Genomic DNA, 27,999 nt, shown 5'->3' with positions numbered 1-27,999 from the left:
GTAACAATGCAAAAAGGCAGCGACAAGAAGAATTTTCAGGCTACTGATCATTTAGCTGCGACACATCTGAATAGTTAATAATCAACAATGAATCCCAAAGAAAATGTAACTGAGTGCCAAAGTAAGTACCTCCAAAAAGACAATAATGTTACTGCTTTAAACTCAGAAGAGGACCTTCACACTCCCATCTACAAAGATCAGTTCACTCAGCAGCTAGAGAAAACAAATTGGTTGGAAAATGCTCAAGAACCTGCTGCATCCTCGAGCAATAACAGTCAATCTGTCATGACCTCAGTCATCACTCAAGCTTTTTATATGCCTCTGGAAGAGAAACAATATGTGAATCAGTTTAAGGAAGGTAGACAAGCAAATTTCCATCTAGACATCATGCAAAGAACTGGTGCCAAACTAGAAATAACTTTTGTCAAAAACCAAGGCCTCTTCATAATAGTATCTGGTAAGCCAGAAACTGTCATGAAAGCTCAGAAGGAGATTTGTGCACGTTTTAAGAAACAAGTTTTAACTATAGTTTCCGTTCCCAAAGAACATCTTTGCTTTATTTTAGACAAGACTGGAGAAAAACTACCAGACCAAAAACAAAAAGCTGCAACTGATATTCAGACCTTATGCACAGTTAACCACAGCACCCAGACCAATGTTGCTGGCACCAAAGAGGTCATGAAAAAGGCTCCACATGAAGTCTTACTTATGTCTGTGGAACAAGACAAGTGTGCTATGGAAAGGTTAGACGTGGGAAAGGCGTTTCATCCTTTCACTGCTGGACCATACAATAAAACTTCTGACAAAAGCCTACAGGAAATGGGGGCAGACATCCACATTTCACCATCTAGTGCCAATCAGACACAAATAAGCTTTCCTGGAAAAAAGCAACAACCAGATCAGATTCAAGATTGTGTCAAGAAGATTTCTGAGAATACTAAAGAGAAAACCACATCCACAGATGTGGAGATAAGAATGCAGCACAGCTGTACAATAGGTCCCAATAGCAATTCAGTTCAGGAAATCCTGGAAAGAACTGGAATTTCCATTGAGATTTTACCTTCAGAGAGCACGTCAGATTCTGTGACGTACCACCATAAGCCTGAAAGTTTAAGGAAGGCATTTACTGAAGCCCACTCGAAGACCAAGGCTTACACTCTTTCCTCCATCTCTGTACCTTCCTGGCTTCACAGATTTGTTATTGGTAAGAAAGGTTGTAATATATCCACAATTACTCAGAACATGCCAGAAGTTCGTATAAATTTTACTGGAGAAGATAAAATTACAATAGACGGGCCAATAGAAGATGTGAGTTATGCTCAAGAACAAATTGAGGTCATAGTCAAAGACTTAATCAACAGGATGGATTATGCAGAGATTAATGTTGACTGTAAGTTTCATAAACACCTGATAGGGAAGAAAGGTGCTATCATAAACCGAATTAGAGAGAGGAATAGAGTTTCTGTGCTAATCTCACCTGAAAATGAAAAGAATAACGTGATCAGAATTGAGGGAGAATCTCAAGGGGTCCAACAGGCCAAGAGAGAACTTCTTGAACTTGCTTCTCATTTAGAAAAGGAGCAAAAGGACTTAATCATTGAGCAAAGATTTCACCAGGCAATCATTGGGCAGAAAGGTGTACAGATACGTGACATCCATAAGAAATTTCCAGAAGTTGTAATTAATTTTCCAGACCCAGCACAAAAAAGTGACATTATCCACCTTAGAGGGCCAAAACATGAATTAGAAAAGTGTGCACAATATTTGGAGAATGTGGTGACAGACATCGAAGAAAGTAACTATTCCATAACTGTTCCTATTTTCAAAAAGCTTCACAAAAATATTATTGGAAAAGGAGGTGCAAACATCAAAAAAATCTGTGCTGCAAGCAACACCAAAATTGTTCTTCCAGCAGCGAGCAGCAACTCAGAAAATATTGTCATCACTGGAAAGCCAGCCAACTGTGAAATGGCTTGTGATTTGATCCTTTCAATTCAGAAAGATATGGCCAATATTTCAGAAGTGGAAATTCCTATTCCTTCCAATCTACACAAATCCTTTATTGACTCTAAAGACTGTTTGATTAGTGCAATTATAGAAGAATGTGGAAATATCCACATCTACTTTCCAAAAGATAACTCAGGACTTCAAAGAGCTATTATTAGGGGACCTGCCCAAAGTGTTGAGAAGGCCAAGAAAATGCTCCTGCAACTAGTAGAAGAAGAACAAGCCAAGTGTTATTCTGTAGTACTCCATGTCAGACCAGAGTATCATAAATTCCTCATGAGTAAAAATGGTGGTGATGTTCCCAGAGTCTGTGAAGAGACTGGAGCACGTGTCCTTTTCCCTATCCCTGAGGACATGGATCAAGAATTGTTAACGATCCTAGGGACAGAGAAGGCGGTCAAAGATACACAAAAGAAACTAGAGGATCTAATTACAAATCTAGATAACGTGGTAGAGGACATCATAGTGATAAATCCCACGTACCACCAGCATTTTTTTATGCAAAGGGGTGAGGTGTCACGGGAAATGACTGAGGAATATGGTGGTGTGATTATTAACTTTTCATGTTTGGGAGAACAAAGTAACAAAGTCACAATCAAAGGAGCAAAGCCTTGTGTGGAAGCAGCCAAGAAACATATTCAGGAGATTATTGAGGACTTGGACACAGCAGTCACAATAGAATGTGTTATTCCCCAGAAGTTCCATGATTTTTTCATGGGACCAATGTGTTCTCGAGTCAGACAAATCAGTAGAGATTATAGTGTTCAAATCAAATTCCCAGATAGAGAGGAGATTCCACTTACTAATACAGAGCCTGCTGTTCTGGAAAATAAGGAAGAAGTTGGGGAAAAGAGCACCATAGGAGCTGCTTCTATTTCCCCAAGAAAATGTGACACCATATTGATCTCAGGCCCAAAGAAGAAGTGTGAAGCCACTGTGGAAGCCCTTGAGGCTTTAATTCCCATCACTACTGAAGTACATGTGCCCTTTGACTTACACCATGACATCATTGGTCAGAAAGGAAGTGAGGTACACAAGATAATAGATGACTTTGAAGTTAATATCCAGATATCATCACCTGGGTTAGAGTCTGATATCATTTCCATCACTGGCCTTGCTGCAAATGTAGAACGAGCCAAGACTAGATTACAACAACGAGTAAAGAATTTACAAGCTGAAATAGAAGAACGATCATTAAAAAATTTTAGACTCAATGTCACAGTAGACCCAAAATACCACCCCAAGATCATTGGCCGAAAGGGGTTAGTTATTGCTCAGATTTGCTTAGAGCATAAAGTTACCATCCATTTTCCAAGAAAAGAGAGCAATGAAACACAAGACCAAATCACAATCTTAGGATATAAATATAACGCCATAGCCGCCCAGGATACAATAATGAAAATGGTGCACAATTTTGAAAAAACAATCACTAAGCAAATTTCACTAAACAGTCAGGTCTGTGGCCACATTATTGGATTGCATGGAAAAGCCATTCATAAAATCATGAATCAATTCCAGGTCGATATCTACTTCTCTCCTAGAGGAATCCAAGATGCAAACATCACTGTGACTGGACTCCCTAATAATGTCAAAAAAGCAATTGATCATATCCTCAGTCTTGAGGAATATTATCTGACTGTTCAAAAGCATAAGTTAAAGAAGGAGCATATGAAGAAAGTCACTCTAGGCAATTCATTCTATGAGCCACGCAAGAATCTGGAAGTAAAAGATCTTCCCTGTACTGCATATACCATTCAAAAGATCCCAGACATGAATAGCTCTTAATGCTCTGTCTCTGGGTCTGATGATGCTATAGTATTGAATTGATCTGAGAAATATCTTATATGGGATATGAGGGTTTGTCCAAAGAGGGAAATGGAGACAGACCTTTAGTATCAGTGATGAAGCCAAAATTTTAATGAGCAGCTCACTTTCTTTTAAACAGTCTCAAGCTTCTGTATCCTTGCATATTGCCTTTCCAAAACACCACAAATGCCCAGTGTCACCCAACATATAGTATCTCTTAATTTTGATTTGCTTTGTTTTTCTATCACATTTAAAATTAAAGGCTTTACATGACAATGTGCAAATTCTGATACCATTATGTACTTCATCATGCCAAGCTGCTCTTCTTGCAAAGGTGAGTCTGGATAGCAGTTTGGGGAGGAAGAATGCTTGGGCCAAGGTAATGTACATAGACACCTAGGTTAGGATATATGCACATGCAGTTTAACTAAGCATTACCAAATTTTCTTCATTTCTGCAAGAAGTGTATGAGTTCCTAGTGGTCCACATATTCATCAACAATTGATGTTACTAGCCTGGCCTAGTGGACATCATTTTAGCATAATATTGATTTTATGTCACTGATCAATGTCTTTTATGATTATAAACAGGCATGTACCCCAGCTTTTTGTCTTAACCCATTAAGCTTAACCATTATGCTTCTGGTGAATCTGAAGTATGGTTATCCATCCTTGGAAAACATTACTAGCAATATACGAAGTATTTCTGTTCTACCCTCATAAGCCTCATCCTCAATATCAATCACTGCTCACTAGAACGACTGGATGTTAAGATTTTGTCACTATCAGGCACTGAAATGAATCAGATTGATGCATCAACTAAATTTGCTCCCAGGCTAAATAAATAATTTCCTGCTCTACATTTTATTTTATTTTTAATTATGTTTAGCCATATTATTCAACAAAACCATCAAAGTACCTGCAATGAGATTAAATGTAATATTAAAATATCTCAATAATAAATATTGTATAAATACAATAGCAATAACAAAAAAATAAAACCAACATTGTAGAAATAAACACAAATTTAAAAATAAATTTTCCCATAAAAATCTCCAGAAAGGAATAAAACTCCAAAGATTAAATACACTGGAAAGTTCAATTTGGAAATTTTCCCTCCTTTTTTAGGTCCTGAAATATTTTAAGTAGAATTGGATTGTTTACTCTTTAGAGGTTCATAGATTGAACTTTCTGAAACCATCTAAGTCTCATACATTCTTAAGGGGAAGTTCTGTATTTTCTATCATGGTCATTTGGTCTATTGAGATTTTTTTTCCTACTTGGGTCAAATTTGATGTTTTACTTTTCTAGAAATTATCAAATGTATTTGTGGTTTTATAGTTTCCTAGGACTACTGTAAAAAACATACTACAAACTTGGTGGATTGAAATAACAGAAATGTATTTCTCTCCGAGTTCCAGACACCAGAAGTCTGAAATCAATATGTTGGCAGGCCTCTATTCCCTCAAAATTCTCGAAGGGATAATTAATTCCTCATCTTTTCTAGCTTTTACTGGTGGTTAGCAATTCTTAATATTCCTTGGCTTTTAGACTAATCACTGCAAGCTCTGCCTCCATCTTCATATCCCCTTTCCCTTGTATATGTCCGTCTCATATCCCTCTACCTTTTTTTCTTATAAGGACACCAGTCATTGGATTTAGGCCATACCCAGGTCATCAAGGATAATCTTATCTTGAGAACCTCTATTATATCTGCAAAGATCCTTTTTCTAAATAAGGTTATATTCACAAATTCAAGAGTGAGAATGAGAGCATGCCTTATGGGGGGGGGTCATCATTCAACTCACTAGAGCTTGGATGTCTGAAAAGTCACATGGAAAAAAGGTAAAACAATTTTTTCCCTCATTCCAAACAATTGTAGAAACTTTAAGTGGCTCATAAAATCAAGTGTGAAAGTTCTAGAAGAAAGCATGGATGAAATCCTATATTGTTTCCCAAGATTAGTAGTTAGTGATGTCAATGTCTCTAACAGATGCTCTGTAGTACTTGAGTGATAGAAAGTAGAGAAAAATCTTGGTTGTAGCCTCTTCATAAGTGTGAGATTTGACATTATGAAATCACCACATCTTGGAAAAAAATATTTACCTTAGCAAATTGTGTGCCCCTCAGAGGTTGCCATTTGAGACATTTTTTTACTTTGGGTGCAGTTCATATACTTGCAATGGTGGTAGCCAAAGTCTAATTTGAACAACTTTCCTTATATAAACTTTCTGTTTCTTTGAGCCCAACATCTCTGCCATTCTAGAACTACAGGAGTAGAGTCTCAGCTTAGTGACATCACCTTCACTATCGCCTCTGAGCAGGTAATTTTAGTTCTCTGACTTCTTTCATTGCCGCATGCTAAGGAAAATCATAGGCCAGTGAAATCACTAGGAGGAATTCACCCTATTTCAAATTTATTTCATTTGGAGAATCACAGTTAATTGTTTCCTGAGCTGGAGGTGGTGGTGCTTCTGTATCCTGAGCCCCAAAGGACTTCATGAAAACTAATATTTTCTCAGCCAGATATCCAATTGCATTGCTCACAAGTTCTACCTTCCACAAAACATGAGAACACAAATACAATTCAGTCAAGTTCTTTTCAACATATGAATTTAGGGCAGAACACAAATATTCAGTCTGTAGCATGAAATATTGCTCTGCATACCAAAATCTATGGCTTGATGGGATGGATAACAATACAAGACGGGAGGCTCAGAAGGCATGGTAACTTGATGTCCCATTGTTAAGCATTTAATCTCTACTAAGGCCCAATAGCAAGCTGAAAGCTCTTTCTCAAAAGAAGAGTAATTATTAGAGAGGATTGGAGGACTTTTCTCCAAAATCCCAAAGGGCATCAATAGGGTCTGTCAATGGCTCAAAACAGCATCTCTATCTGCTACTGAAACATCAAGTGCCATTGAATCTTGTAGATCATATGGTGCAAGTGGCATAACAGCTGTGCAGCAACCTGAACCTGTTGCAGAGCCTTATCTTACTTTTGGGCCCCACTCAAAACTAACAGCTTTTCAGGGAGCACACCCTAATTAGGAATATATTGACCTCCAAATCCCAAAAGGCCCATATATTATTGTGACTTTCTTTTGATTGTAGCAAAAGCCAGATGCAACACCTTATCCTTCACCTTAGAAGGGATATCTCAACATGCCCTATACCACTAGACTCCTAGAAATTTCAGAGGTGGAAGGCCCTGTGATTTGTTAGATTAATATCTTATCGTCTGACATACAAATGTCTTACCAGTAAGTCCAGAAGAGAGTTGCTATTTCTTCCTCATGAGGTCCAATCAGCTTAATATCATCAATGTGTGGGTCAATGTGATTTCTTATAGAAGGGAAAGGTAATCAAGATGTCAATAGACTTCCTTCCAGACTTCAGACAATACTACAGAGCTACAGTAATCAAAACAGCATGATATTGGCACAAAACAGGCATAGGGATCAATAGGACAGAATAGAGAGCCCAGAAATACACCCACATACCTATGGTTAATTCATCTTTGACGAAGGAGGAAAGAATATACAATGGAGAAAAGACAGTCTTTCTGGCAAGTGGTGTTGGGAAAGCTGGACAGCTGCAAGTAAATCGATGAAGTTAGAACACTCCCTCCTACCTAAACAGAAATAAACTCAGAATGGCTTAAAGACTTAAACATAAGACAGGACACCATAAATCTCCTAGAAGAGACATAGGCAAAACTTTCTCTGACATAAATTGTAGCAATATTCTCTTAGATCTGTCTCCCAAGGCAAAAGAAATAAAACCACAAATAAACAAATGGGATCTAATTAAACATAAGCTTTTGCACAGCAAAAGAAACCATAAAGAAAATGAAAAGACAACTTAAAGACTAGGAGAAAATATTTGCAAAAGATACAACAGACAAGGGACTAGTTTCCAAAATATACAAACAGCTCATACAATTAAATATAAAAAAAAAAAATCCCAACCAAAAAATAGGCAGGAGACTTAAATAGACATCTCTCCAAAGAAGATATCCAGCTGGCCAACAGGAACATGAAAAGATGCTCAACATCACTAATTATTAGAGAAATGCAAATCAAAACTACAATAAGGTGTCACCTCACACCAGTCAGAAAGGTTATCATCAAAAAGTCCACAAATGATAAATGCTGGAGAGGGTGTGAAGAAAAAAGGGAACCCTCTTACACTGCTGGTAGGAATGTAAATTGGTGCAGCCACTATGGAAAACAGTATGGAGGTTTCTTAAAAAACTAAAAATACCTAGAAATAAATCCAATCCAAGAGCACAAGAAATCTTTCCATTTCTTTGTGCTGTTTCGGTTTTCAGAGTATAGGTAGCCTCCTTGGTTAGGTTTATTTCTATGCATCTTGTTGTTTTTGATGTAATGGAAATGTCTCTGCCAGTTATAAAATTCTGGTTTTTGAAGTGAAAAAAAAAAAAAGTGAATGAAGGGTCATAAATGGCAAAATATCCTTCTTTATTTTATGGGTGAGTTGTATTCCATTACATATATTATCTATTCATTATATCTCTTCATTATCTATTCAACTATTGATGTGCACTTAGGATATTTCCATATCTTGGCAGTTATAAATAATGTTACTGTTAATAGCAGGGTGTATGTATCTTTTTGAATTAATTTATTTTGTGGTTGGCTTTATTTCTTTGATAACTATGTAAGTTTAAAAAGCTAAAACTCTAAACATTCTTAGAAACAATGAACAGTACATATATGTACATTAAAAATATATGTGCAGCAAAAAAAAAAAAAAAAAAAAAGAAATGAGCTATCAAGCCATGAAAGACATGGAAGAAACTTAAAAGACATAGTATTAATTAAAGAAGCCAGTCTGAAAAGGCTACAACCTGTATGATTCCAACCAAATGACATTCTAGATAAGGTACAGCTACAGAAACAATAAAAAGATCATGGTTTCCAGGGGTTTAGGGAGAGGGAGGAAGGAATGAATAGATGGAGCACAAGGGAATTTTAGGGCAATGAAATTATTCTGTATACTATAGTGGTGGCTACATGTCATTATGAATTTGTCAAAACCCACAGAATGTACAACATCAAGAGTGAACCCTAACGTAAACTATGGACCTTGGTTGGTAACAATGTGCCCATGTTGGTTTATCGATTGCACCAAATATCCCACACTGATGAGGGATGCTGAGGGTAGCAGAGTATATATATGTGGGTGAGGAGGGCTATGTGTGAACAATTCTGTTGTGAACCTGAAACTTCTCTAAAAGAATAAAGTCTATTAAAAAAAACTAAAAATAGAGTTTATATGATCCAGCAGTCTCACTCCTGGGCATATATCTCTAAAAGACAAAAACTCTAATTTGAAAAGATACATGCACACCAATGTTCATAGCAGCACTATTTACAATAGCTAAGGCATGGAAGCAACCTATTTGTCCAACAACAGATGAATAGGTAAAGAAGATGTAGTATATATATATGTGTGTGTATACACACACACACACACACACACACACACACACACACACACAATGAAATATTACTCAGCCATAAAAAAGAAATGTTGCCATTTGCAGCAAAATGGATAAACCCAGAGAATATCATACTAAGTAAAGTAAGTCAGACAGAGAAATACAAATATTATATATCACTTATATGTGGAATCTAAAAGTATAATACAAATAAATCTACATACTAAACAGAAACAGACTCACATAGAAAACAAACATCTTTCCCAAAGGGGAAAGGTGAGGAGTGATAAATTAGGAATTGGGATTAACAGATACACATTACTTTATAAATAGATAAACAACAAGGATTAACTGTATAGCACAGGGAACTATATTCAATATCTTGTAATAACTTATAATGGAAAAGAATCTGAGGAAAATAATATATGTATAACAGAATCACTTTTCTGTACACCTGAAACTAATACAATATTGCAAATCACCTATACTTCAATAAAAAATGATGTCAACAGACCAAATTATGACATAACACTGGGGAGAGATGATAGATTCTTGAGGTAGAACAGTGAAGATATTTTTCTGGTCTTGCTAACTGAATGAACAGTGCTTCTAGTCATCTTTACTAATACATATTGAGGAGGAAAAAACATTTTCCAGAATAATGGCTCCATAGTAGGTACCAGAGGATTTGTTAAATTACTCAAACAATAAAACCACATCTGGAACAGCAGCAGCAATCGGAGTCATTGCCTTGTTAGGTTTACCATAATCCACTTTCATTATCTAAGATCCATCTGTTTACTTCACAGGCCAAATAAATGAGTTGAAAGAGGAGGAGGTGGGAATTACCACTCCTGTGTCCTTCAAGTCCTTGATAGTGACACTAATGTCTACAACCCCCTCAGAAATGTGGCATTGTTTTTGTTTTAGTATTTTTCCAGGTAAGGCAGTTCTAGTGGCTTCTTCTTGGCCTTTTCTACCATAACAGCCTTTACTCCACTGGTCAGAGAGCAAATGTGGGAATTCTTTGAGTTACTAAGTATGTCTATTTCAATTATGCAGTTCAGAACTGGGAAAATATTATCAGTTCAAGGAGTCACTAGACTGCTGTGAAATGGAGTTGAGCTAAACCTCCATTCCTCGTCTCCATAAGACCCTACTCTCCCTGGTGGACCACAGTCATGTATGGAGTCTCCTGGAATTAGCATCAATTTAAAGCCAGTGTCCAGGAATCACCCAAAGTCTGATTATTTCCCTTTCTCCACTGTACTGTCAGGCTGGTAAAAGGCTGTAAGTCATTTTGGAGAAGGCTGGGAGAAATAGTGTAAATTTTTGGCAGTGTGGTGGGATTCTTTCTCCTTGGAACCTGGTTTCCTGTTCATGCATAGGGTTCTGGGTCTATAAAGTGGTTCAAATCTAGGGATTGACTGAGCTGCTGCTTTCTATTTTGGCAATTCAAGTTAGACTTCTGTTGACTGATTTAGAACTCGTTCACTTATACAGATCAGGTCAAAATTTAGTAGACTGATCAGTGGCAGCAGTCCCCACTGTAATTTCTGAACCACAGAGAAAAGCAACCATGGTGCTCTTAAAGGATGTTTATTTCTCTCAGTCATGGTAAAACACCTGTCTTCTTGACCCTCCCAGTGGGCCTGAGCAGGTATTACATAATCAACCCATTCTAACATCCAAATCTCCCTGGCCTTTGGGTCCCTTCCTCTACAGTATGCCAAGTGAGGTCTGACATTTTAACTTCATACTGGCCATCATTTGGTTCATGTTTCAGTCAACCAAGAAAATCAACTTTTTGAGCCCTTTATAACCCCTTGAGCACAACACAGAATTCAGAATCTCTGCTTAGTAGGCCCATACCTTTAAATGTGGCTTGGTACAATTTTATGTTTCTTTCACCATTATCCCACACTCTTAATAGTCATTTCCACACATATTCTCCAGATTTCTATCTGTATTCACTGTAAAAAATCATTCAGTTGTTTTTGAGCATTGCACTGCTCCTCTTGGGTTATGACATCTTATTTTTTAAAAATTTTTTGTGGGGGGAAGTAATTAGGTTTCACTTACTTATTTATTTATTTTTTGGAGGAGGTACTGGGGATTGAACCCAGGACCTCGTACATGCTAAGAATGCATTCTACCACTTGAGCTATACCCTACCCCACTCCGCAACTTATACTTTATTTTTCAGAGCCCACTGAGTTTGTGTCTTGAAGCACATGGTGGTGGAGGAGGTGAGTCTTGAAGGGAATCAGCTGTGTCTTGCAGGGCATCTACCTCAGCGTAGGCCATTCCAGGTCCTTCAGGCAAAGTATGGTTAAACTCTTCAGATGGCAGTAGAAGGCCTATTTCTATAGGCAAAGAAGGCACAGCAGAATTTAGGAGTTCAGTATTGCCAGCTTCATTAGTATCTTCCCATACGTCTCTATTCCACATTTCAGGATGCCATTCCTCTCCAATCACTTTAAAGAAGAAATTCTGTGAGGTTGGGGATTTAATGTGCATTGTAATTTAATCACTTTCAGGATGATATTTTGTATTTAATTTTCTGGAATTTTAGCTCTGGCTGTGGGAGATAAGGATTTCGTTCAGGCAAGACGTAGAAAGTTTAAGATCATTTATGCAGAACTTGAGGTGGGAATTTGAAGCCCTGAGTTCATTCTTTTCATTCTATATTTTCTCTGGTACAGTTAGGAGCAAGCAGCAAATCTCATTTCTCTCATAAGATTGACAAAAATTTTTCTAAGTTATGAAATACATAGTCATTTAGAACTTTGCCATTCTAAGTATTTGATTTGATGATCCAGCGGTGATATTTTGTGCATCTCTATTGCCACATCACACCATGAACTATCAGTGTCCCCTTTACCAGTGGAAATAGAATTATTAGTGCCTTCAAACATAACTATATTAGAGAAACATTACCAGAAACACTAGAATCAATTCAGAAAACTTACCCTTAAGATTCTGCCCTATTCTCATACCAAAATCTGTATCAGTAAAGGTTACCCAGATTCATAGTGACAGACAGAGACTTATTTTAAGAAATATTCTTCTGATTGTATGGGCTGGTATTATGAAATAATAACAGTTTGGAAACACACAGGAGTTGATTCTCTAGTCCTGAGGTAGAATTTCTCCATTTCCAGGAAACCTTAGTTTTTCTTCTTTAAGCCTTCAACTGATTAGATGAAGCCCACCCAACATTATTGAGAAAAATCTTCTTTCTTAACATTAACGTATTTCACATGTTAACCAGCTCTACCAAATACCTTCACAGCAATACCTAGATTAGTGTTTGGTTAAATAATTAAAGTTGACACGTGAAATTACCATCACAATCACAAACTACCAAAACTCAAGTAAGATAAAATAAAAAAAATGAGCAGTCTTACAAAAATTAAGTAGCTTGAATTTGCAGTTAAAAATTTCTCCCAAATAAAATATCTTTAAAAATTAAAAAAAAATATATCCTTGCCAAGATGGTTTCACTGACACTATTTCATTAACAATTTATAAAAGAATTAAAACTATTTTTATAATCTTTATCAGAAAATGAAAGAATAAAAAACATTACCCCACACATTTTATGCAACTAGTAATTACCCAGATATCAAAACTGACACTGTCTAAAAAATCAAAACTCTAGACCAATATCTCTTATCAATTCAGACACAAAAAAGTCCCCAACAGAATGTTAGCAATTCTAATCCACCAATGTTTAAAAAGAATTATACACTATGACGAAGTGGGATTTAGTCAAGGTTTGCAAGAACAACCTAACATTTGAAGATCAATGTAATCCATTACAACAGGCTAAAGACGAAAAATATCATGATCACATCCATTGACGGAGAAAACATTTTTGAAAAAATACATTTATTCATGAAAATAACTCAGCAATTTAGAAAGAGAGAGGAATTACTTTAACTTGATAAAGTATATCTACAAAAGACCTAGTTAATATCATATTGAATGAAAGATTGAATGTGTTGACCTTAATATTGGAAACAAGGTGATGATGTCTATTCTCACCTGTCTTGTTTATTATAGTACTGGAAATTCTAATCACTGCAACAAGATAATAAAAAGGAAAAAAAGATATACAGAGGTGAATGAAGAAAATAAGTTGGTCCTACTTGCATATTTTCTGACTGTCTATGAAGGAAATTGCAAGGAATCTATTAAAAAATTCCCTATAACTAATGATGGAGTTCAGCAAGGTCACAGTACACAAGATCAGCACACAAAAATCGATCTTGCCTCTATATACTAACAACAGCAACAACCACATGTGAAAGCTGAAATCAAAAGCACATATCATCTGAAATTGCTCCAAAAAGTGAAATAGTTTAATATATAGGTAACAAAACATGCACAGAATCTATATACTAAAGATTGCAAAATGCTAATAAAAGAAATCAAAATAAATGGAGAGACACTATGTTGACAGATCAAAAAGCAAATAAAACAAAAAAATGTAAATTCTCCCAAAAGAGATCTATAGGTTTTATGAAAATAATATCAAAATCACTGGAAAAGTTTTTTTTCTAGACTTAGACAACTTTTTCTAAAATTTATATGGAAAGGCACTAGCCCTATAGTAGCTGGAACAATCTTGAAAATAATTAAGTGGGCTGAATCACTGTACCCAATGTTCAGGTTAATTATAATGCTATTGTAATCAAGCCTGTGGTTTTGCTAGAGGGATAGAAACATAGATCAATGGAACAAAATGGAGAACCAAAAAATAGACCCACATGCATAGGGCCAACTAATTTTGACAAAGGATACATAAATTCTTTTGTATCATTTTTGCATCTTTTGCAAAAGAAATGTAATGGAAGAAATATAGCTTTTTCAATGACAATAGCAATAATAAAAATCCACTGGAACAAATAATGTCTATAAACAAACAAATAAAAAATAAACCTTGACCTATACCTTAGCTTCTGCAAAAAAAAAAAAAAAAAAACCCTCAATATTAATTACAGAATTAAATAGAAAATGTAAATCTATACAACATTTAGAAAAACAGAAAAAAAATATTTCAGGATACAGGGCTAGGGGAAGGGTTCTTAGACTTGTTAGCAAAAGCACAGTCCAAAAAAGGACAATTTGATAAATTGGATCTCATCAAATTTTTAAAAATAAAAATAATTTGCTTTTTGAAAAACCTTATTAAGAGGATGAAAAGACAAGCTACAGACTGGGAAAATACTTTTAAATCACATTTCCAATCAAGAACCTGTTGAATATATAAGAACTCTCAAAACTCAATATTAGAAAACAAACAAAAAGTCCAAGAAACCCAATTAAGAAATAGAAAAAATGCAGTAACAGAAATTTCACTGAAGAAATTATATAGATTGCATGAAGCACATAAGAATATATTTAACATTCTTAGTCCTTAAGGAAATGCAAGTTTAAAGCACTATTGTATATACCTAGACACCTATCAAGGTGGTTACAATAAAACGTAGTGAAGGCACCACATGCTGGTGAGGCTGTCAATAAACTGGATGACTTGTACACTGGTACAGCCACTATGAAAAGAACATGGAGGTTACTTAAAAAAACAAAACATGCACTTACCATATGGCTCAGTAAATGTACTCTCGGTCACTTATTCCATAGAAATAAAACTTATGTTGACACCAAAGCCTATACATGAATGTTCGTAGCAGCTTTATTTGTAACAGCAAGAAACTGAAAACAACTCAAAAAGTCCTTTCATAGGCAAATGATCAAACTATAGTACATCCATATGAAATACTGTTTAGAAACAGAAAGGGAACAAGCTACTGATACACGTGAAAATTTGGATGTATCTCAGGGAAATTACGTTAAGTGAAAAAAATCGAATCTGTGTTTCATACCATATGATTCCGTTTATACAGCATTCTTTGAATGATAAAATCATAAAGATGGAGAACAGATTAGTAGTTTCTATGGTTTATTGTTAGGGAAAATGATGCACATGTGATTATAAAAAGACAAAATGAGGGATTCTTAAAATGATGAAAGTGTCGTATCCTGACTGGCAGTGGTCACATCAATCCTTACATTTGATAAAGTTTCTTACAATGAAGTAAACATACACAAACACACACACACACGAGTGTATGTAACACTGGCTATTTCTGAGTAAGTGTAGTATATCAATTTCAAATTTTTAGCCATAATAATGTACTCTAGTTATGCAAGATGTTGCCTCTGGAGAAAATTGAATGAAATTTATATGAAATTGCTATTTTCTTACCATTGAATGAAAATCTATAGTTATCTTAAAATAAAAAGTTAAAAATAATCAAGTTATTTTGAATTGAATGGAGTGAATTATAGGATATTAAATTCTAAAAAGTGATAAAACAAAGAAGATGCTAATAAAAATATTTGTCATATATATGATGGATAGGAATGGATTATTGTAATAGGGAAGAACAAATCTGACTCCTTATTAGTTCTGTTCCTCTAGCTCTAACCCTGTGGTCTGTTTCCTGAGTTGAGTCATGCTGGTTCTGCACCTTTTGTAAGAGAATGTTACCCATAGCCTAAAATATACAGGATAGCCTATTCTCAAGGCTCTGCCCTTTAAAGGTATAACACTTTTCCATTCAGATAGAGATAAAAAATTTCAGAACAGAGAATAACATTTGTCTTGTTGGAGGTTTATAGGAACATCATGGCCTGACCTACATGGACAGCTGTAAGAACAAAAGATTCCAACACCAAGAAGTTTGCAACAACCAAACATACCTCCTCTCCTTTTTAGTATAAAAGGAGCCTGAATTCTAACATTAGTTGCCCATCTTCTCGTTCTGCTGGCTTTCCAAATAGTCATTACTCCTTGCCCCAACACCTTGTCTCCTGATTTGTTGGCCTGTCTAGTGGAGAGCAGAACGAGTTTGGACTCGGTAACAAATTTTGGCACCAGCCGGCCCCCGTAGAGGAATTTTCCGGTAAGGCACTAGCAGCTGCCGGGACCATTTCTCCTGAGGATCTTCCCTTCAAAGTTCCCCGAAGTGGCACCGGCTGCCCCAGAGCTTGGCAGTTGGAGCCAGGAATCAACATCTGGGAACCCATGGGCTTTATGCAGTAGGGTGAGTCACTCTAGTGTGTACAGCTAGAAACTTTATTCCTCTCTGTTTGGGGCTTTTTTCTCTGGAATAAGCCAATCTGTTTTGTATTTGAGTGGGGTACCCTGTTGGAGAGAGGAAATAGTTGCCGGACTTGGAGCCGATTTGTGAACTGGTTCGTTTTTTTCCTTTGGATGCTAGCATTTGTGTTCGCTGTTTATGTTTTGTTTGTCTTGTATTTCTGTCTTTAAAAAAAAAAAAAAAGTGGAGACTGTTTCAACTATCCCTAAAGAAAGTCCTCTGAGGTGCATTTTGGATAAGTGGTCTGATTACAACGAGGAACCCATGCCTAAGAGGAAAATGAACAATGTGTGGCCATAGTACCTGTTCAGATCTCCTCAAAGGGTGTATGCAGGGCTATCCCTATATACTGCTGTCCTTGCTATGTTAATTACATCGTTTGTGGTCTCTTGTGTCATTGGTATATTAAAACCACAAGACCAAACTTGAGCACTTATTAAGGGTTTTCTGTTTGTCCTTTGGGTTTTTCATTTTATTTTGTTTTGGTACTATTTCTCCATTTACAGCCAAGTCAGTTTTATGATATTTAAAACTTTTACTGATGTCTAATGGAGGAAAGAAAGAAGGAAGAAGGAAAAAATAAACAAAAAACCCTGTCTGTTCTTGTCTGAGAGTGAGACATTCCCAGGGAGAATAGAAAGTTCCCACTTGATTCCTAAAATCACCAAAACCCCAGCCCAGAATTCAGCCTGGTTGGTTGATGCCAAGGCAAAATGGTTAGAGAGAATCAGTTGCTATTTATGGCTTTACAAGAAAGTTCTGAGGAATGATGGTCTTTGAATGGCTCTATACAATCCTGCAATTATAGATATTCTATGAAAAAGTGGGGAAAAATAACAAAATCCTGTATGTGTAAGCATTTGTGGCATTATATCAGGGAAAATAAGAAAAGGAAATGCGTGAGAGTTAGGGTATTTTTTTTTTTAATTTTTGTTTATTTTGGGGGGTAACTAGGTTTATTTATTTTTAATGGAGGTACTGGGGATTGAACCCAGGGCCTTGTGCATTCTAGGCAGGCATTCTACCACTGCAGTATACTCTGCCCCCCAGAGTTAGGATAAGTTGCTTCAAACCTTAACTCCTCTGGCTGAGCTAGCTGTCCCAGCCACTCTAGCCTCTAGCCACTATGCCAATGTATCCATCCCTTCCACTGCCTCCTGTTCCTACACAGCCAGCCCCAGTTCCTGACACTGGGGCCCAGGAAGTGGTCAGACTGGCTCCCCCTCCTTATAAGGATCAAGTAGGAAATTCTGTGTTAGTTCCTGAGCCACAGGGACCTGGCCTGGTAGTGCCATCTAAGACCTGACAGGGCACCTATTTTGGACCAGGAGCCTCTCCCACCACAGGGCAATTTCCCCTACACCATAGGGGGACCTAAATACAAACAGTCAGCAGGCTGGGTTTAACTAAATTAAGGAAATTCAGCAAAAAACAAATGAAGGTCTCTCTGAAATTTTGCAAAGGATCTATCAGGTCTACAGCAGATCCCAAGGCCCCTGAAAATGCTAGAATGGTAAATATGAGAAAATTGCAAATATTAGGTGATGTATTTGGAGTGAACTCTTCTCAATTGGCAGATGTTGCTTCTAAAGTGTTAAACAACAGGGAAACACTCATTCTGGAAACTCATCACTTTACCCAAAGTTGCCCTTATACCCTTCATCATCACCTCACTCAGCTCTTGTTTTGGCTTCCTTGATCCTACGCTGTTCCTCTTTGTTTTGGAAAAAATTAATTTACCAGCTGGAAATGTGGGACTGGTTATTCCTGGGTCTGGCACTATCCTATGCCATTTCTTCATTATTATTGGGCCTACTTAGTGATAAAACGCCACATCTAAGGAAATGGCTACTGGCTTTTGAAAACTTAATCACAGCAGGATGCTACATGTTCTTAGGACCTGCCTTAGTCTTGCAAAATAAGAAGTGATGGCCCTCCAGGAAGTGCAAGGGAGATACCCAGGCAGTTTTCAAGGGAACAGATTTTTACACTGATATCGGCAGCTTCCATTAACTTAGATTCCATGATGTACTTCTGTCTTTGGACACTTTTTCTCCAAGGAAGCTGAATAAAAAAGGAGCTAGCAATACAGTTATTGGCAAGATCTTTGGATATTCTGCGTTGTTTGACTTTCTGGCATCTTTGGTATTTAGGAAATATCTTGTACATATTGGAGCAAAATTGATGTTTGTATCAGGAATGTTTGTCTCAGGAGGAGCTGCAGTTGTCTTTGGTGTATTGGACCAAGTTCCAGAAGGACTAGTGTTTATTTCTGTGAGTTTTCCAGTGAGAATAACTGATGCAATAAGTCTCACTGCAGCAGTAACTGAATCTTCTTCTGTCCTTGCAAAGGCTTTTTCAAATAATGTAGCTAAAATATTGGGAAGTCTTGAGACTTTTTCTGGACTGGGACTAGCGTTAGGGCCTCCTGTAGGTAGCTTCTTGTGTCAATCCTTTGCCTATGAGATGCCTTTTATTTTTCTGGGATGTAGAGTTCTGCTGATGGTACCCCTCAGCATGTACATTTTACCTAATTATGAGTGTGATCTAGGAAAATAATAAAAGAAAGACTGGAGCCTCTTATATAGTAGAAAGAGAGGAACACTGATTATGCATAAAGAGGCCTGGGGTTCCCTTGGACTTGAGGTACCCAATTCCAATTTCCCCACAGAAGTGTTCGGTAAAACTGACAGTGGGGAACGAGCTGATTGACTTTCTGATAGATATGGGTACCACGTACTCTGTGGTGGCACAGAAAACATCTCAGTCCATCTCAGTCATAGGAGTTTCTAGAGGACAAAATCGTTTGTCCTTATGATCTCTAAAATGCCAACTAGGGGTCCTTACACTGAGACATAGTTTACGCAAGAGATGCCACTTTACAATGGATTCAAAAGTGTGTAAAAAGGCTTAACCTACCAAAGATCATCCAGCGAGTCACTTGTCACTCAGTATTGCGTGATTCATGCTAAAAATAGCCCAAAGACTGCTGTCAGACTTCCCCAGATGGGGACTCAACACAGAGGAACCTGCCCCACCACGGACTGGCAAATAGACTTTACTCAAATACCTTGAGCCACAGGAAACTTCAGATGCTTGCTAGTGTTTGTGAACTTTTTTCCAGGATGCATAGAAGCATATTCCACCCCTACAGAAAAAGCCTCCAAAGTGGTTAAAGCTCTCCTTAAGGAAATAATCCCCCAGTTTGGATTGCCTAGTACCCTTCAAAGTGGTGACAGGTCTCTTTTGTCTCTAACAAGTGTCTAAAGCATTGCAAATTAACTGGAAAATACGTTCATCCTGGAGACCACAATCAACATGAAAAACTGAGAAAATGAATCATACATTTAAAAGGAACATCGCTAAAATATGTAAAGAGACTGATTTAACTTGGGATGAGGCCTTGCCACTTGCCCTACTACGGATCAGAGTGGCTCCCTGAAGCAGGCTTAAATTAAGCCCCTTTAAATATTATATGGTAGGCCATTCCAGGTGTCTTCTCTGGGTGGGAAAATCTATAAATGCTCTAAAAGACCTAGTGGTTGCCAATTATGTTAAAACTTTGGGCACTACCTTAACCTCTATTCATGAGTTTGCCTCCAACAGGCCTGCCTATCCAATTGATGTATCCTTACATTCTTTCTGCCCTGGAGACCAAGCCTCCTTAAAACCTGGAGAGAAGGGCCTGAATGTCAGCTGACTGCAAGGTGGATAGGACCACACATGGCTTTACCACACACTCATTTGTCAGGTTAGCTGGAGTAAAGCCATGTATTCATCACACTCGGATTAAAGCAGCATCACTGTCATCAGAATCAAAAGACAACCCTACTCCTAAGAGGCCTGGAGAGCAATGGGTTTCTGAACCCTTAGAAGATTTCTGGTTGTTCTTTACAAAAGATAAGTATTGAGATTGTAATTTCATTATAACTGGAGAAGGGCCAACCTATTTGTCGAATCTTCCAAATGAAAAGCCCAGGAATCTGATGAAATTATGGTACAGCAGGAAAGTTAACCTTAATGGATATGTATATTCAGAACTGGAACCAAAACTCCAAGTTCAACAAAGTACTAAGGGGTTTCATCAGGTTCAAGTAGTTGTAGATAAAGAAAGAGGACTAAAGATTCTAAGAAATGTTCCCTGTGCAGGGCTGATCAGTTCCATCCCATGATCACCCCCTCATTGCCCCTGTTCAGTAGGAAGTAGCCAGAATGGTCATCATCCCTTTTCCCACAAGATTGTGGAACGGACATTGACAGTGGGGAAATTGTAATAGTGAAGAACAAATCTGACTCCATATTAGATCTGTTTTTTAGCTCTAAGATGGTTTTCTAGGACATTAGTCTCCCATCTTCTCAGTATGCTGGCTTTCCAAATAAAGCCATTATTCCTTGCCCCAATACCCTGTCTCCCAATTTACTGGCCTGACGTGCGGTGAGCAGAACCAGTTTGGACTTAGTAACAGTATAAGGAGCAAGACTGAAGTAAGATTATGTATGTCTTTTTAATTTTGACTGTTGAAAGATGCAAATATTTTACATATTTAAAAAATAAAATTAAAGCCAAAAAGATGAAATAAAATATCCTGAAGTTGATCATGAACCCACATAAAAACAATTAACTGAAATAAGAATACAGTGCTCTGACTCTACACACTTGGTGGAATACATTCTAATGAAAAAATATTACTACAACAAAATCTCAACTTTTATGTGGAAGGTTTTTTTTTTTAAAATCTTTATAAGGTTTGATTTTGGTAGAGGTCCTTGTTTGATAACTTTATGAAATTATTTGATGATAATTTGAGCATAAAGCAATTTAGTCAAATATTGATGTTGGAAACTTGAGTTTTCACTAAGGGAGAAGGAAGATACAAATACAAAATAGTAGAAATATCCTGTGGTATTTGGTTTGAATTAGAGTTATTAGTATACACTCAAGGTTTCACTACAAATACATTTTCAGAATCTGTACACTAAAAATGCCTAGAAGTAATGACACAACTGTGTTAGCTGTGTGGCTACTGTAACAAATTACCACAAACTTTGTGGATTAAAATAACTGAAATTTATTCTCTCACAATTCTGGCAGTTAAGACGCAAAATCAGTGTTGTTGAACTAAAATCATGGTGTCAGCGGGGCTGAGGTCCTTCTGGAATCTGGGGAAGAATTCACTCCTTGTAACAGCTTCTGGTAGCTGCCAGCTTTCCGTGACTGGTGGCCACTCTAATCTCTGTCTCCATGACCTCATTGCCTTCCACACTTCTCTGTCATAACATCTCCCTCTGCTCCCACTTATAAAGATAACTGTGATTGTATTTAGGGTTCACCAGAATAATCCAAAATAATCTCACCATCTCAATTTCCTTAATTTAATCACACATTTTGCCCTATTAGGTAATATTCACAAGTTCCAGCTGTTAGGACGTGAATATCTTTGGGGAAGAGGGCTTTATTCAGACTGCCATGCACGCCAGTACCCTTGAGTAAATCTAGCACTCAGATCTCCATTTAAAATTTTACACACATTGAAAAGTACTAGGGTTTATTGCAAAAATGATCGACTCCATGGTTAGGGTATGGAAAGGGCAAAATGAACTGTAATTATATTTTTGTCTGGAAAGCAAAGAAGTGCTCAAAGACTAAGAAGGATATGCTAAAATACATATTGGCTGGCTTGAAGTGGCTGCAACTGGCTAAATATGGAACAATTTGAACATCTAAAAAGATAATATTATGAGGACATAAGTAGGACAATTGACAATATTTGCAGAAGTTAATATTCTTTCAACAATTTAAATTACCTGTTTTGAGAATTGTACTATAGTTATGTTAGATATTAATATTTTGAGAAATTTTCTTCAGCTGAATTGAGGTATAAATAAAATAAAATGAAATAAATGCAAATAAAAATTGCATACATTTAAGCTGTATGAGTTGGTTTGATGTACATATATGTTATGAAATGATTACCACAATCAAGCTAACTAACCTATCCATCACCTCACATAGTTACCTTTTTTCTTTTTTCATTGTGGTGAGAACAGTTAAGACCTACTCTCTTAGTAAATTTTAAGTATACGATCCAGTATTTTTCTTTTTTTTTAATATTGAGGTATAGTCAAATTACAATGTATCAATTTCTGGTGTATAGCATAATGTTTCAGTCATACATATACATACACATATTCGTTTTCATATTCTTTTTCATTATAGCTATAATCAGCATGCTGTACATTAGATGCCTAGAATTTATTCAACTTTAGACTAAAAATGTGTACCCTTGATCAAACTTTCCCAATTTGAACCACCCTCAGCCCCTAGGAACTACCTTTCTCCTCTCTGGTTATTTATGTTCTGCTTTTTTAAGAATCCACATAAGAGAGAGATCATACAGTATTTGTCTTTCTCTGTATGGCTTATTTCACTTAGCATAATATCTTTTGGGTTTATCCATGTTGTTTCAAATGTCATGATTTTTCTTTTTTAAGGCTAAATAATATTCCATTGTGTGTATGTGTGTGTGTTTGTGTGTCTGTGTGTGTATTCTGTAATTACTATTTTTTACTCATTCATTCAAAAATAGTTAGGTTATTTCTGTATCTTGGCTATTGAGAATGCTACAATGAATGTGGGAGTACAGGTATCTCTTTTCTGATTTCATTTCATTGGAATATATACCCAGAATTGGGGTTGCTGGATTTTAAGTTATTTCTATTTTTAATATTTTGAGGACTCTTCATACTGTATTTTGTAACAGCTTTAATAATTTACATTCCCACCAACAATGCACAAGTGTTCCTATTTCTCCACACCCTCACCAACATTTGTTATCTCTTGATTTTTTCATAATAGCCATTTTAACAAGTGTGAGGTAATATCTTGTTGTGGTTTTGATTTGCATTTCCCTGATGATTAATGAGATTGAGTATCTTTTCATAAACTTGATGGCCATTTAAATGTCTAATGTCTATTCAGGACCTTTACATTTTTAATCAGGTAATTTATTTATTAATTGCTATTAAGTTGTATGAATTCCATGTATATTTTTATATTAGCCCATTATCAAATATGTGGCTTAAAATATTTTATCCCACTTCACAGGTTACTTTTTCATTGTGTTGTTTCTTTTGCTGTGCAAATGCTTTAAATTTTATGTAGTTTCACTTGTTCGTTTTTGTTTTTGTTGTCTTTGCTTTAGGTGCCATCCCTAGAAAATCATTGCAAAGATCAATGTCAAGGACATTTTCCTCTGTGTTTTCTTCTAGGAGTTTATGGTTTCAGGTCTGACATTTAGGTATTCAATCTATTTGAAGTTAACTTTTGCGAGTGCTATTAGGTAGGGGTCCAATTTTATTATTGTGCATGTGAATATCTAGTTTTTTCAGTATCATTTATTGAAGAGACTATCCTTTCCTCATTGAGTATTATTGCTTCTCTTGTCAAAGATTAGTTGATCATGTATGCATGGATTTTTGGATTCTTAATTCTGTTCCACGGTCTATGTGCCTTTTTATGGCAGTATTATACTGTTTTGATTACTATATCTTTGTAATACAGCTTGAAATCAAGAAGTTTGATGTCTCCAGCTTTGTTATTCTATCTCAAAATTGCTTTGGCTATTCAGCGGTCTTTTGGGGTTGCATACAAATTTTAGGATTTTTTTTTCTACCTCTGGAAAAATGCCATTAGAATTTTGTAGAGATTGAATCAAATCTGCAGACAGTTCTTGGGTATTATGGACATTTTCACAATATTAAATATTTCAATCCAAGATCATAGGCTATCTTTCCATTTATTTGTGTCTTTCTCAATTTCGTGAATCAATGTCTTATAGCTTTCAGTGTACAGATTTTTCACCTCTGTCGTTAAATTTATTCTGAAGTAGTTTATTCTTTTTTTTTTTTTTTAAGTAGGATGGTGACAAGGGTTCCTGAACCCAACTCCAATGTGTGTGTATGCAGGTTTCCCCACACCAACAAGCAATTCTCAGATGCCAGCGGGGTGTCTGAGAATTCAACTAAATTCTGACACTGACTATCTGGAGATGGAATCAATGTTTCACAGATAAAGAGCTCAGTCCCACAAGACCGTGCCTTCCACTTCAAATGCCAGTAGCAGACCCTCATTGTTATCTGCTCTTCTGACTGACTGGATATAATCTGGAAGCTTCCAACCACCCCCTCCAACTCTTTATGCCAATTTAAGTCCAGATTCTGACCAACTGGCTGTAAAACAGAAGTTCCTACAACCCCCTCCTCAGATTACATTAGTTTGCTAGAATGGCTCACAAAACTCAGGAGAACCTGTTTACTCACTAAATTACTAATTTATTACAAAGGATATTAAAGGATCTAGATCAACAGTCAGATGAAGAGATATATAGGGCAAAGTCCTAAACAAAGGAGCTTTTTCCTCACAGAACTTGGGGTCCAGTGTGGTGGCAGATGGGAACATTCTGTTTCCCTGCCATGGAAACTCTCCAAAAAAAGGGCCAAAAAGCTGTCTCTTGGAGGTTTTATGGAGGCTTCATTACATAGTCATGATTGGCTAAATTATTGGCCAATGTCGATTGATTCAACCTCAAGCCCTTCTCCCCTCCTAAGAAATCAGGGGGTGAGAATGAAAGCTCCAAACCTCTAATACCATGTTTGGTTCTCCTGGCAACCAGTCTCCATCCTTAGGTGCTTCCAAAAGTTGCCTCACTTACATAACAGGAGACAACTTTATTACTCTCAACACTTAGGAAATTCCAAGAGCTTTGGGAGCCATGAGACAGGAACTGTGGATGAAGACCAAATATATATATCTTATAAATTACAATATCACATATGCTTTTCTTATTTTTTGGATAATTCATTATTAGTGTATAAAAACAAAACTGATTTTTATACATTGATTTTGTATCCAGTAACTTTGCTGAATTTGTTTACCAGTTTCTTGGAGGAGATTCTAGGGTTCCCTATGTATAAAAGCATGTCATCTGCTAAAGGGAGTAATTTAAATTCTTTCTTTCCAATATGAATGCCCTTCATTTCTCTTTCTTGCCTAATTGTTCCGGCTAGAATTTCCAATAGTATGTTGAATAGAAGTGACAAGAATGGGCAAATATGACTCATTCTTGATCTTAGAGGAAAAGTTTTCAGGTTCCTACCATTGACTATGATAGCTACAGCTTATCCTGTATGGCCTTTATTATGTTGTAGTACATTCCTTCTATACATAATTTGTTTGAGAGTTTTTATCATGGAAGGATGTTGATTTTTTCTATATCTATTTAGATGTTCATATGATTTCTCAATTTTGTTAATGTAGTGTATCACATTGATCAATTTTCAGATATTGAACTATTGTGTATTTCAAGGATAAATCTACTTGATCATGTATATAATCCTTTTAATGTACCATTGAATTCCGATTGCTATGATTTTGTTGAGGATGTTTGCATCTATGTCCATTAGGGATATGTGCCTGTAATTTTATTCTCTTGTAATGTTTTTGGCTGGCCTTGGTATCAGGGTATTTCTGGTCTCATAAAAGAAGTTCGGAAGTGTACCCTCCTCTTTGATTTCTTGGAAGTTTAAGAAGGACTGGCATTATTCTTTTTTAAATGTTTGGTAAAGTTCACCTATAAAGCTATCTAGTCCAGAGATATTCTTTGTTGGGAGATTTTGGATTACTACTTCAGTCTCCTTACTTATAGCTCTTCTGTTCTGATTTGCTATTTCTTTAGGATTCAGAATTGATAGGTTGTATATTGCTAGGAATTTGTCCAATTCTTCAATGATATCCATTGTCTTGGTGTATAATTTTTCATAGCTGTCTCTTATGATCATTTGGATCTCTGTGGTATCAGTTGTAATGTTTCCTTTTACATTTATAATTCTGTTTGAGTCCTCTCTCTTTTTTCTTGGCTAGTATAGATAAGTGTTTGTCAATTTTGTTTATGCTTTCAGAAAACTCAGCTCAGCATCATTGTTCTTTCTATTGTCTTTCAAGTATCTGTTTCACTTATTTCTGTTCTAATCTTTATTATTTCTTGTTTTCCTGCTAGCTTTGGGCTTACTTTGTTCCTCTTTTTTCTAGTTCCTCTAGGTGTAAATTTAGGTTGTTTATTTGAGATCTTTCTTTTACTTAATGTAGGCATTACCTGCTATAAATTTCCCTGTTAGAACTACTTTTGACATGTTCCATAAGTTTTGATATATTGTGTTTCTATTTTCTTGTGTCTGAAGATATTTTCTGATTTTACTTTTGACTTCTTTGTATCCATTAATTGTTCAAAAGTAGATTGTTTAATTTCTTTGTATTTGTGAACTTTCCAGCTTTTCTCCTGTTACTGATTTTTAGTTTCATACCATTGTGGTTGGAAAAGATATTTTATATAATTTCAATCTTTTAAAAATTTTAAAACCTGCCTTGTGGCCTGATATATGATTTATCCTGAAGAATGTTCCATGTAAGCTTAAGAAAAATGTATATTCTGCTGCTGCTGGACGGAATATTCTGTATATGTCTGTTAGGTACATTTAGTCTATAATGTTGATCAGGTCAGCTATTTCCCTATTGATTTTCTGCCTGGATGATTTATCCAGTGTTGAAAGTACAGTATTGAAGTTCTATACTCTTATATATTGGTGTCCTTCAGATCTGCTAAAATTTGCTTCAATTATTTAGATCCTCCAATGTTAGGTGTATATATATTTACAATTGCTATGTCCTCCTTCATCATTATATAGTGACTTTCTTTCTCTCTTGTAACTTATTTTGTATGTTGTCATTTTTCATATGATATATAGCCCTCTTGCTCTCTTGATTACAATTTACATGGAATATCTTTTCCCTTCCCTTAGTTTCAGCCTATGTGTGTCCTTACAAATAAAGTAATTCTCCTTGAGTGGGCACATTATTGGATTTTTAAAAAATCCATTCAAGCCATTCTGTGTCTTTTGATTGGACAATTTATTCTATTTATGGTTAAAGTAATTATTGATAGAGAAGGATTTACTATAGCCATTTTGTTAATTGTTTTCTACATGATTTTTATTTCCTTTGTTCCTTTCTTCTTTTGCTGTTTTCCTTTATAATTTATTTTTTTTGTAGTGCTATCCTTTAATTCCTTTCTATCTATTGTGTATCTACTAGAGGTTTTCTCTTTGTGGTTACCATGAGACTTACATAAAATATTTTATTGGTATAATAATCTATGTTAAGCTTAAAACAACTTATCTGCAATCACATACAAAATCTCTAAACTTTTCCTTTGGTCCCCACATTTTATGCTGTCGATATCACACTTTACATCTTTTTATATTGTGCATCCATTAACAAATTACTTTGCCTATAGTTATGTTGAATACTGTTGTTTTTTACCTTTCATATTGGAGATAAGGGTGATTTATATACCATTATTACAATATTAGAATACACTGAATTTGCCAATATGTTTACAGTTGTCCCCTAGTATCTGTGGGAGATTGGTTCCATGACCCTGCATGGATACCAAAATCTGTGGCTGCTCAAGTTCCTTATATAAAATGGCAC

At 36.1% G+C, this 27,999-nt stretch overlaps 1 pseudogene; it reads left to right on the top strand.

Moving 5' to 3' along the window:
• LOC105065941 (vigilin pseudogene) overlaps positions 1–4,089 on the top strand; it is a 29,415-nt pseudogene extending 25,326 nt beyond the window's left edge.
• The last annotated feature ends 23,910 nt before the right edge of the window (positions 4,090–27,999 follow it).

The sequence above is a fragment of the Camelus bactrianus genome, chromosome X (genome assembly GCF_048773025.1).
Source record: "Camelus bactrianus isolate YW-2024 breed Bactrian camel chromosome X, ASM4877302v1, whole genome shotgun sequence".
NCBI classification, from domain to species: Eukaryota; Metazoa; Chordata; class Mammalia; order Artiodactyla; family Camelidae; genus Camelus; species Camelus bactrianus.
The sequence above is the reverse complement of the archived record's forward strand: the minus strand, read 5'-3'. Positions and strand labels throughout refer to the sequence as shown.